Below are 12,450 nucleotides of genomic sequence, written 5' to 3'. Positions count from 1 at the left end.
CCGGAGGACGCAGCAATGGAAACATTGCAAGAGGGGAGAACGACTGTTTCCACGGCTAACCACCAGAGCCAGAGGGCGGGCCCCGTAGGACGGTAACCCATTTATCAGAGTCTTCTCTGGGAAGAGGAGGAGGGAGGTGTGGATCCTGGGAGAGGAAGGAGGGCAGAAAAGGCGGAGCTAGGGAAGGAAAGAATAGATGAGGGAGGCCAAAGGCTTTTCCCTCCCTTCTCGACTCGTCCTCCGGTTCCTCCCACCCACCGCCTTTGGCGGGGGCGGAATGATGGGCGTTAGAGGATTTCTCAGGGTGGTTTGCACCTTCTCAGTTTAGCAGGAAGGAGAGAAATGAGCTGCTTCTTTCACACCCCAGACATTGCGGTAAACTGCCCTTCAGGAATGTTCCTGGCTGTGCTCAGAGGCAGAGGCATGAAATAGGATCTCCACGCAGAGACCCCCAAGCGATCGCGCAATGGAGAGGAGCTACAGGGGGCTGGGGTGCGGGGCTGTGTGTGTGTGTGTGTGTGTGTGTGTGTGTGTGTGTGGGCGTGCGGTTGCCGTGGGTGTCTCTTGCCGGCCGGTGCACCCGCTAAGCAAATGGGGACAGACAAGGGAACACGTGGTACCACGATGAGGGTGCCAGGATGTGGTGGGTGCCGCCGCGGACAGGCGCACGAGGAGCCCAGCCTCCCGCCGCCCTCAGCCGGTGGGGTGGGGACTGGGGAGGGCGATCAAAGCGACTAGAGCCAGCTGGGCCCGGATTCAGTCTTCCTGGAGGCGAAGAAGCAGGCGTGATGGGAGTGGTGGGGGTCGGGTGGCGAGCCAGGCTGAAGGCAGGCGGTACTGCAGAGGTACGGTGGCCCGAGGCGGGGCTGTGGAGGCCGAGTTGATGCCGGAGAGGAGCTGGGGGCCGGTTGACACTCCTTCCCTTCTCGGTTACTCGTTCTGCACAATTCTCTCGGCCAGACTTGGGCAGAGATCTCAAATATCCACCCCGATTGATCCAAGGCCTGGATTCTCCTCCACCGTTTCTCGCAGAAATTTTTTCTGGGACAGCCAGCCCTCATCGGAGGGGGCAGCACATTTCCCACTCTTACCCCAGGAAAACAGGGGCCCCAAACGAGCGGCAGGCGCTGGCCTTCTGCAGCTGCACGCAGAGGGCACAGAGCTCAGCCCGTAGCACTGGGGTAGAAACTGGGGTGCTATAGCGGGTGGGCAGGACCTTGCGGGTGGCGGGGCGGGGCGGGGGGGAGGCAGGTGAAGAAGCGCTTGCGGGCCCCTGGCTGGGGTCGGGGGGAGGAGAAAGGAGAGTTCTAGAATCCGGACCTGGAAGTTAGCTCAGAGAAGATCCGATCCAACACATTTATTTTATAGAGGAAGAAAATCGGAGGCCCAGGGACGGTGAGCCATTTACTAGAGTAACTCAGGAGGCCAGAACGGAGCCGGGACCAAGTACCACGGGACGCTCCTTCCCGCTCCCGAGCGCTGCCTGCCTTGAATAAAATCTAATGCCCCGCTCAGTCCAGCAGGGGGCGATGTTGCTCTAGTTTGGGCCTGGTTGGGCGCGGGGCGGGGCGGGAGGAATTGTGAATTCAGTCCGCGCGTGCCCCCAAGCAAAACTGAAGCCGGTTTACGCTCCCTCCCAGCCCGCCGGTGCCCAGCCCTCTTTAACGACCCCACCTAGCTGTTCCCGGGCTGTGGCTTTGGCCTCGCTCTTCTCAGGATCTCCACCCCGACTCCCAAGAGTCCTATTACAGGCCCCTAGAGTTCTACTTTTCTTCGGCAACCGAGGGTGCTTTGGGGGACGGAGTGGCGTGGGGTGGAGGGCAGGAATTGCATTTGACTGGGGATCAAAAGACTGGTTGAAGACGGAATTTCTGGCCCAAGATAGGGCGGGGAGATATCTCGGGTAGACTCCTAACCTCCCCCAATCCCTCAGTATCTACCAGTGAATGCTAAACCATCTGTGCGAAGCATCGTCCGTAGAAATAAAATGTCAACGCTCTAATGGTGGAGAGGAGTCCCCAATTTGAGAACCTCTCTTCTTTGTGCCAGGCTGTGAGTTCTCCCAACTCTCCTTCCCTCCGTTGTCAAAAATGAAAAGGGACCGGACTGGAGATCCTGGGCCGTCGCAAGTTCCGGGCGCCCCGTCCGGGGCTGACCCAGCAGCTGTCTGGTGGTCCCTGGCGCGAACGGCGGGACCCAGGCGCGGAGGGGAGGCGGACAGTTTCCTCCAGCTTGCTCATCCAGACCAGCAGCCCCGAGGGAGGGCAGGAGGGGTGCACCAGGCAGGAAGCGGACGGGGTCGGGGGGCTTGGGATGCCCTGGGGTCAGGTGGAGCGGCTAGCCCCTGGTTTCTCTCGAGCAGGGCGCGGTGGTCACTGTGCAGGGTAAGGTCCAGGCGGCGGGTCGGGTCTCGCCCGCACTGGGAGCGGGCGGGTCTGGGAGAAGGGAAAGCCTCGGAGCACTAGGTGAGAGGTTACAGGGGCCAGGGCCTCTCTGAGGTTCCTTGGCCTATTCACCGATTTTGTTCCGCTCTTGGTTTTAGTTTATGTGGAAGGCTCAGCCCCGCACTGGCCCAGGAGGTGCTAGGAACCAGAGCCCCTTGGTCAAAAATTTTGAAAAGTAGAAAAGAAAAAATAATCGCTCATAGTGCCAGTATGGAACTATAATCTCTCAACATTTTGGTGTATTTATTTTGTTTTTTTGTTGTTTTTTTTTGGGGGGGTTAAGCCTTTTTTGTTCGAATCCTATACTTATATATTAAATTTTTTTTCCCGTTATTGTCATCATATCTCCTCTTCAGGTTTCCAGGCTGCTTTCTACAATTCTTGTATCGTACACAGTTCTCTTCTAACGTATTCTTCATGAGTCTCACCTGATATCTGCATAATATTCTGTTTATATTTTGACCAATTAGTCCCCCAGTTAGTTGGACGTTTAGGTTGTATACTTTTTCATTATGATACAGTGGTTTCTAAATAGTATGTAATTTCACTTTTTGTGTTTTAATTATCCTAAGCGTTCTTTAAAAATGTTACAATTTTTAAAGTGGATAGATTTTTTCCCCCGTTTGTTTTTAATTTTATTGTCCTGTGGTCTGAGAATGTGGCTTGTACGTACGCTTTTGGAATTTATTGAGCTTTTGATAGATGGTCAATTTTTAAAATAACTTTAGGCATAGTTTTGAATGAATGAATAAAAAATTCTATATATTAGATCAAGCTTAGTAAATATATATTATCCATATTTGCTATGTTCTTTATTTTAGTCTACTTGATGGGTTAATTTTTGAAAGAACTGTAATTTTTCAAAATATGTTGGTGGATTTGCCATTTCCTTTTTATATTTCTAACAGATTCTGCTTTACATATTTATTTATTTAAAAAATTTTGTTCAAGTTTTATTGAGATATGATTGACGTGTAACATTGTATAAGTTTAAGGTGCACAACGTGATGGTTTGATATACGTACACATTTCAAAATTATCACAATAAAGTTAATTAACACATTTATCACTTCATATAGTTACATTTTTTTTTCTGTGTGTGTGAGTTGAGACCATTTAACATCTACTGTCTTAGCCACTTTCAAAAATGCAATACAGTATTGTTAGCTATAGTCACCATGCTGTACATTACTTCCCCAGAACTTATTCATCTTACAGCTGGAAATTTGTACCCTTTGATGGTTTTATTTCTATATTTTAAAGTAACATTATAAGGTGTAAAAACCACGTGGCTGTCGAGATGATAAACAAATACACTCATTGGCATATATATCTTTTTATGCATTTTTGAATTATTTTCTTGACCTGTTTTCAGAAGAAAATGGCCTTGAAAGCCAAATTGGCCTCTTAAGGATGTGACAAATGCACATTGTTGGCTGCCACATGGTCAGTAAAAGGTATAAAAAGAACACAAACAAACAAGACGGTAAGAAATGGGGATACTTTAAAACTTTGACTTTTATTGAGGTTGACCTTTTTTTTTTTCTGTAGGTCTAATCAGTTGAATTTTCTTTTTTGTGTGTGTGAATTGTCTGTTCTCACCTTTCTGTGCTTCTGTTTTCTAACTTTTAATTTGTGGAGATTAATCTCTTCCAGCTCTTATATTCTAGGAATTATGTTTTTGTTTATTCTACCACAAAACACCTTATTGAAAAAGAAAAAATCCATCCCTTCAAACCAGACACCTTGAATTCACCCTGACTGCCTCTCTCCCTGCTACCTGAGCAGATCTTTCAATGTAGCACACAAAGCAGATAGGGGTCCTGTGGGACCTAGAGATTATACAGTTGGGGGGAGGGGCTTCTTTAGCTTTTTTTTTTTTTTTTTTTTTTGCGGTACGTGGACCTCTCACTGTTGTGGCCTCTCCCGTTGCGGAGCACAGGCTCCGGACGCGCAGGCTCAGAGGCCATGGCTCACGGGCCCAGCCACTCCGCGGCATGTGGGATCTTCCCGGACCGGGGCACGAACCCGTGTCCCCTGCATCGGCAGGCAGACTCTCAACCACTGAGCCACCAGGGAAGCCTCCAGCTCTTTTTTTATAGTGGTGAGATTTTAGGGTAACTGGGCTGAAATATGGGGAAAAGTGACGTCTAATGAGATTACATGATTTTCCCGGGATCGAAAGTTTCCTGTTCCAGTGTCCCTCAGATAAAGGGGGTGTAGTAAGAGGGAGGGTAGGGTAAGGTGTGGGGAACTGGAGTCCTTCGCTTTTTTTTTCAGCACCAGCTTGTCATACACAAGTAACTCCATCCATTTACAGTATTCCTTCAGTATATCTTTAATGTCCACACTATCAGTAGATATGACCCTACTTTCATTTCTCTATTAGTAATTTGTGTTTGCTTTCCTTTTTTCTTCATTGGCCTGGCTAGAGATTTATCAATTTTATTGATCTTTTCTTAGAACCAACTTTTAGTTTCATTGATTTTTCTCTATTGTTTCCCTGTTTCCAATTTCACTGATTTCTGCTCTAATTTTTATTTCTTTTCTTCTACTTGCTTTAGGCTTAAATTGTTCTTCTATCATTTCCCAAGGCGAAAGCTTAGGTTATTCATTTTAGACCTTCCTTACTTTTTAATATGTGCATTTAATGTTATAAATTTATGTGCAGTGCCTCTAAGCACTGCCTTTGTTGTATCCCACAAATTTTTTTTTGCAGTACGCGGGCCTCTCACTGTTGTGGCCTCTCGCGTTGCGGAGCACAGGCTCCGGACGCGCAGGCTCAGCGGCCATGGCTCACGGGCCCAGCCGCTCCGCGGCATGTGGGATCCTCCCGGACCGGGGCACGAACCCGTGTCCCCTGCATCAGCAGGCGGACTCTCAACCACTGCGCCACCAGGGAAGCCCCCATCCCACAAATTTTGATAAGTTGTGTTTTCATTTTCATTTGGTTCAAAATATTCTTAAATTTCTACTGAGACTTATTCTGTGGCCCATGTGTTTTTAGAAGTATGTTGTTTAATCTCCAAATATTTGGGGATTGTCCAGATATCTTTCTGTTGTCTGATTGCTAGTTTAATTTCATTGTGTTCTGAGAACATACTTTGTATGGTTTTTATTTTTTAAATATTGTTAAGATGTGAGTTATGGCCCAGAATCTGGTCTATTTTGGTGAATGTCCCATGTGAGCTTGGGAAGGATGTATATTTTGCTGTAGTTTGACAGAGTATTCTGTAAATGTCAATTAAATCAAGTTATTCGATAGTGCTGTCCAGGTCAATTAACTCATTACTATTTTCTGCCTGCTGGCTCTATCGATTACTTATAGAAGGGCATTGAAATATCCAACTGTAATAGTGGATTTGTCTATTTCTCCTTGTAGCCTCAGTTTTTGTTTCATATATTTTGATGCTCTCTTGTTAGGTGCAACCACTTTAAGGATTGTTAAGTCTTGGAGAATTGATCCCTTTAACATTACGTAATGCCCCTTTTCAACCCTGGTAATTTTCTTTGTTCTGAAGTCTGTTCTGTCTGATTATTCCAGCTTTCTTTTGATTAGTGTTAGCATGATATAGCTTTCTCCATCCCTTTACAACTTACCTGAGTCTTTACATTTAAAGTAGGTTTCTTATAGACAACATAGGGTTGGGTCCTGGATTTTTATACTCTGACAATCTCTGGGCAGTAGTGGAGGAAGGAATGAGGGTGAAGTAAGTATGAACATTTATCTCTTGAAATAAAAAACTGAAGCAAACTGGAAAAATGTTAAAGTTTCTAAATCTGACAAGGGTCCCTGGGCATTTATGATATGAATTTCAGTGCTTTTATTTGACATATTATGCAATTTATTTATTTTTTAATTTTTTTACATCTTTATTGGAGTATAATTGCTTTACAATGGTGTGTTAGTTTCTGCTTTATAACAAAGTGAATCAGTTATACATATACATATGTTCCCATATCTCTTCCCTCTTGCATCTCCCTCCCTCCCACCCTCCCTATCCCACCCCTCTAGGTGGTCACAAACCACCGAGCTGATCTCCCTGTGCTATGCCGCTGCTTCCCACTAGCTATCTATTTTACGTTTGGTAGTGTATATATGTCCATGCCACTCTCTCACTTTGTCACAGCTTACCCTTCCCCCTCCCCATATCCTCAAGTCCATTCTCTAGTAGGTCTGTGTCTTTATTCCCGTCTTACCCCTAGGTTCTTCATGATATTTTTTTTCTTAGATTCCATATATATGTGTTAGCATACAGTATTTGTTTTTCTCTTTCTGACTTATACCCTGAGCAAACCATAATTCAAAAAGAGTCATGTACCAATATGTTCATTGCAGCTCTATTTCCAATAGCCAGGACATGGAAGCAACCTACGTGTCCATCAACAGATGAATGGATAAAGGAGATGTGGCACATGTATACAATGGAATACTACTCAGCCATAAAAAGTAATGAAATTGAGTTATTTGTAGTGAGGTGGATGGACCTAGAGTCTGTCATACAGAGTGAAGTAAGTCAGAAAGAGAAAGACAAATACCATATGCTAACACATATATATGGAATCTAAGGCATATTATGCAATTTAAAGCAAAAATTCAAAGACTCTGTCCTCTTTTGAAGTTTTTTATAGAATAATTACATATAACAAGTACCTGCTGTGTCCCAGGCACAGTCTGAAGTACTGGAATTCGCAAGGTTAATGAACCATCTGTTTCCTGGCCTTAAGTCGGGGTGGGATTTAGGCCGTTCAAAAATAGCCAGGGAAATCACGTATCTGAGAAGGGGTTAATATCCAAAATATATAAACAACTCATACAACTCAATAGCAAAAAATCGAACAATCCTATTAAAAAATAGGCAGAGGAACTGAACAGACACTTTTCCAAAGAAGACATACAAATGGCCAATTGGTACCTGAAAAGGTGCTCAACATTACTATTCATCAGGGAAATGCACATCAAAACCACGATGAGGTACCACCTCACACCTGTCAGAATGGCTATTACCTAAAAGACAGGAGATAACAAATGTTGTGGAGGGTGTCTGGAGAAAAAGGAACCCTTGTGCACTGTTGGTGGGTTTGTAAAGAATTAAAAATAGAATTAAAAATAGAGCTACCATATGATATGGCAATTCCACTTCTGAGTATTGCTCCAAAGGAAATGAAATCACTGTCTTGAAGAGAGATCGGCATCCCCATGTTCACTGCAGCAGTATCGACAATAGTCGGGATATGGAAACAAGTTAAATGTCCATAGATGAATGGATGGTTAAAGAAAATATGTATATAAACAATGGAATATTGTTCAGCCACATCCTGCCATTTGCCACAGCATGGATGGACCTTGAGGGCATTAACTGAGTGCAATGAGTCAGACGGACAAAGATAAATGCTGTATGATCTCCTTTATATGTGGAATCTAAAAAAACTGAACACAGAGAAACAGAGAAAAGATGGGGGGGCGGGGTTGGGTGATGGGGATCGAAAGGTATAAACGTCCAGTTATAAGATAAATGAGTTCCGGGTGTGTAATGTACAGCATGGTGACTGTAGTTGGCAACACTGTATTGTATATTTGAAAGTTGTTAAGAAAGTAGGTCTTAAAAGTCCTTATAATGCGAAAAAAAATTGTAACTATGTGAAATGAGGGACATTGACTAGTCTTAGTGTGGTAGATATTTCACAATAGGTATATATCAAACCATTATATTGTACACTGTAAACTAACAAGGTATTTTGTCAATTATCTCTCAATAAAACTGGGGGAAAAATAACCAGGATCACTTGCCCAGGGTCACACAGCAGCCCAAGTCTGCCAGACGCCAGCCTCTGTCCTAACCACTGAGACATTCTGTCTGCCCCAAGAGCTCCGACCACCACTCCTCCAGCCTCACCTCTTTTCCTGAACCACGCTGTGTAGCTGGAGTTAGTTGATTTGAAAAGACCAACTTTATTCTCAAATAATCCAATAACTCAGACTTTTATCAGGTTACACAGGCTTCTCGCAAGTTTTTCTCCAAACTCACCTGCTCGCTGCCCCTGAAAGTCTTATGGAGCGGCTGGGCTATTTCTGGGATAAGTGGGGAGTGGGTAAGGCGTTGGAGCTAGGTGTTCCATCGTACTGCTCCAATTCATTAAATGCTGTGTGATTTCGATCATGCTGGGGAACGTCTCTGAGCCTCAGTCTCCTCACTAATATCTACTTTAAATAAGGCTGTTAGGAAAGTAAAGAAGAAAAGGAACAAACAGATCCCAGCATCGTGCTGGCGCCTGGGAGGCACTCAGCAGATGGGAGCTTTATTACTCTTCTTCATCTTGTGGTGAGGAAGCAGCTGGGGTCTAGTCCTTGCGCACTTGAGCTGAGCCACACTGGGGGTCCTTCACGCCCCGGCCCACGCTGAGATGCAGGGTGAGTTGGGGTCACTCCCGCAGGGCTTGGTAAACGAAAGCTGGAGGATTGTTTTTAAGCCAGTGTGGACCCCCAAGTGGAACATCTTCCTTCCCAGGGCAAACCCCTTCAGAACCCTTGGAAAATCCCAGTTTCACTTTTAGCAAGACACTGCCGCAGCGGGGGAAAACCCCCACTGTAGCCAACCTTCTCCAAAGGCAGAGTCCCCTTGTGGGGGGATGCGCTCGTTCTATGCCCCTTGCTTCCTGCACCCTGCTCTTCCCACTGCTAATGCCTTAGCTCCACCCCATCTTGCCTTCTTGATCTTTTTGCCTTTTCCAGCTCTGCTTCTCTCTCATTTTGGACGGCTACTGCACTGCTTTCAGGTTCTGGATTGTCTATCCGCCTGGATGAGGAGTCTCTGCCCAAGGACCTCAGTGAAGCCTCTCTTGCTGTCTCCTCAAGCAACTCAGTGTAACCCTGTACTTAGGTTACCGCTTCCAGATAATCCTGCCCTAACTTGCCTCCAGGCACAGGGTGGAGTAAACCAGGTACCCTCCCTAGGGCTTTGAGTTCCTGCAGTGTTTCTAGCATAAGATCTATGCTTTAGGTCTATAAGAACAGCAGGAAGGTCTGTGTACTACAAGGGAAGCTGTTCCACTTGGGAAACACAGAGTTTTAAAATGTTGCATTTTTCTAAGTCACGATCCGTGAAAGAAGTAACTGATAAGATGGACTTCGTTAAAGTTAAAAACTTCAGCTCTGCTAAGACAATGTCAAGAGAGTGATAAGACAAGCCACAGACCGGAAGAACTATTTGCAAAAGATACATCTGATAAAGGACTGTTATCCAAATTATACAAAGTACTTTTAAAACTCAACAATAAGAAAACAAACAACCTGATTAAAATAAGGGCCACGAGCTTAACAGACACCTCATCAAAGGGTATATGAAAATGGCAATCTAGCATGAGAGAAGATGCTCCACATCATACGTTATTAGGGCAACGCGAATTAAAACAACGAGTTACCACCACACACCTATTCGAATGACCAAAATCCAAAACACTGGCAACATCACATGCTGGCAAGGACGCGCAGCAGCAGGAACTCTCACTCGTTGCTGGTGGGAACGCAAAACGGCGCAGCCACTTTGGAAAACAGTTTCCCAGTTTCTTTCAAAACTAAACATACTCTTATCGTATGATCCAGCAGTCATACTGCTGGTATTTACCCAAAGGAGTTGAAGACTCACGTCCACACAAAAAACTGGCCAGAGATGTTTATAGCAGCTTTATTCACAATTGCCAAATGGGAAGCACCAATATGTCCTCCGGTAGGTGAATGGATAAATAAAGTGTGGTACATCCACACAAGGGAATATATTGAGTGCTAAAAAGAAATGAGTTATCAAGCCATGGCAAGACATGGAGGAGACTTAAATGCATATTACTAAGTGAAAGAAGCCAATGTGAGAAGATTCCATCTATATGATATCTGGAAAAGGCAGAGCTATAGACACAGCAGAAAGACTAGTGGTTGGCAGGGGTTAAGGGGAGGGAGAGATGGACAGGTGGAGCACAGAGGATTTTTAGGGCAGTGAAACTACTCTGCATGATGTTATAATGATGGATACGTGCCATTATACATTTGTCCAAACCTATAGAATGTACAACACCAAGAGTGAACCTTAATGTAAACTATGGACTTTGGATGATAATGATGTGTTCATCAATTGTAACAAATGTACCACTCTGATGGGGGATGTGGATAAGGGGAGAGGATATACATATCTGGGGGCAGGGAGTATATGGGAAGTCCCTGTACGTTTTCAATTTTGCCGTGAACCTAAAATTGCTCTAAAAATACAAAGTCTTTGAAAAAATGTGGCAATCTCCTAATACAGAATCATACCAACACTGAAAAAGTATTTCCCACCTATAACCCAGCAGGGCGATAAAAAAGTCATACCTTTTTTATTGTGGGTGAAAGTGGTGTAGAACTGGTACTTGCTGATGGCCTGGAAAGCAATTTGAAACCAAGTATTAAAAGCTACAAAAATATTTGTACCCGTATGTTCTGGAAAATTTCTCCAGTAGATATAATCTTAGACTTGTCACAGTAGGGTATGAACAGAGATGTTAAAGGTTGAAAGCAATTGAAATGTTCAGAAATAAAGGGTCATTTAAGTAAACTATGATAATCCATTCAATACAATCTTAAACATTAAAATCATGAATTGATGGGACTTCCCTGGTGGCACAGTGGATAAGACTCCACGCTCCCAATGCAGCAGGCCCAGGTTCGATCTTTGGTCAGGGAACTAGATCCCACATGCATGCCACATGCCCTGCAACTAAGGAGCCCACCTGCCGTGTAAGAGCCGGTTCAACCAAATAAATCTTTTAAAAAAATTATGAATTGTTGTAATTATGAAAACTGTGTAAGAACAAGAAAAATGCTTATAGTATACTTAATAAAAATATACACTCAGCATGATTACAACTAAAAATGTTTAAAAACATTAGGTGAAAATACATCAAGATGCTTTTTCCTCACTCTTTTTTCTAGTTTCTAAGTTTCTGCGATGTGTATTACCACGATTCTATTACTTTTACAAATGGAAGACTTAAAAATAACTCACTTCCCTTCCCGGGGAGCAGTGCTCACTGCAGAGCCGCACTCTGCCCGGAAACAGCCTTCAGAACTCGGCTTCTGTCTTTCTGGGGCTGAATCGAGTAGTGTGTGTGTGTGTGTGTGTGTGTGTGTGTGTGTGTGTGTGTGTGTGTGTGTGTGTGTGTTGCTTTCTGTTCCATATTGTCTGTGTTGTGTATTCCTGTGTCGTCTCATAATTTTCCAGTTTAGTATGTTTATGTCTTTCCCACAACTATTAAAATTTTCAAAAACTATGGCAAAATGTATATAACATAGAATTTGCCATTTGAATCAGTGTACGGTTCAGTGGCATTAGGTACATTCACATTGCAATATCAGTGGCATCCAACTCCAGAACTTTCTCACATTCCCATCAAAAACTAACTTTCTCACATTCCCATCAAAAACTAACTCTCCCCCCACCAACATTCTACGTTCTGTCTCCATGCATGTGACTACTCTAGGAACCTCATCTATGTGGAATCATATAATATTTATCTTTTCCACCATCATTTTTAAAGCTCTCTAACGATAAGGACCAAGCCCCCGATTTATTTTCATTTTAAACGTAATGTGTATTTGCTCATTTATGCCAATATTACAGTGCTAGGCAGAGGGTTCAGCAACGCTCAAGAAACGCACGTGGTCAGTCTCCGGGGCAGTGGCACAGAGAGAACAAGGGAAAACAGAGAAAGAAGGACACAGCATCAGAAGTACGCTGAGTGTGGTGACGGAGAACCGCAGGGGGCTTTCTGGAAAACCTAAGTGTTGTCGGATGAGTGGAGGAGGGGTCCTGGAGGGAGTCGAGGAGGAGCCATTGGGGGGTCCAGGCAGAGGGAGGGGAACACAGAGTATGAGGATGAAGGGGTCTTTGCGCAGGGTGAGTGTGTGTGTGAGTGTGTGTGTGAGTGAGCGCGCGTGCAGGAGTCCTAAGGGAGATGGCAGGCCCCGGGGCTGAGG

At 44.6% G+C, this 12,450-nt stretch overlaps 1 protein-coding gene across 2 annotated transcripts in view; it reads left to right on the top strand.

The window, feature by feature from the left end:
- Window positions 1-11,250, top strand: part of RMND5A (required for meiotic nuclear division 5 homolog A) — a 99,476-nt gene extending 88,226 nt beyond the window's left edge. The window contains exon 8 of one of the 2 annotated variants that reach the window (XR_009544255.1): window positions 9,556-11,250. The gene's annotated coding sequence lies outside the window, so the exon portion shown is untranslated. Of the gene's footprint in view, window positions 1-2,800; window positions 3,228-9,555 lie in introns of those variants that run through there. The other variant, XR_009544256.1, reaches the window with a different exon arrangement.
- Window positions 11,251-12,450: the final 1,200 nt, after the last annotated feature.

The sequence above is a fragment of the Lagenorhynchus albirostris genome, chromosome 13 (genome assembly GCF_949774975.1).
Source record: "Lagenorhynchus albirostris chromosome 13, mLagAlb1.1, whole genome shotgun sequence".
Taxonomy (NCBI): Eukaryota; Metazoa; Chordata; class Mammalia; order Artiodactyla; family Delphinidae; genus Lagenorhynchus; species Lagenorhynchus albirostris.
The sequence above is the reverse complement of the archived record's forward strand: the minus strand, read 5'-3'. Positions and strand labels throughout refer to the sequence as shown.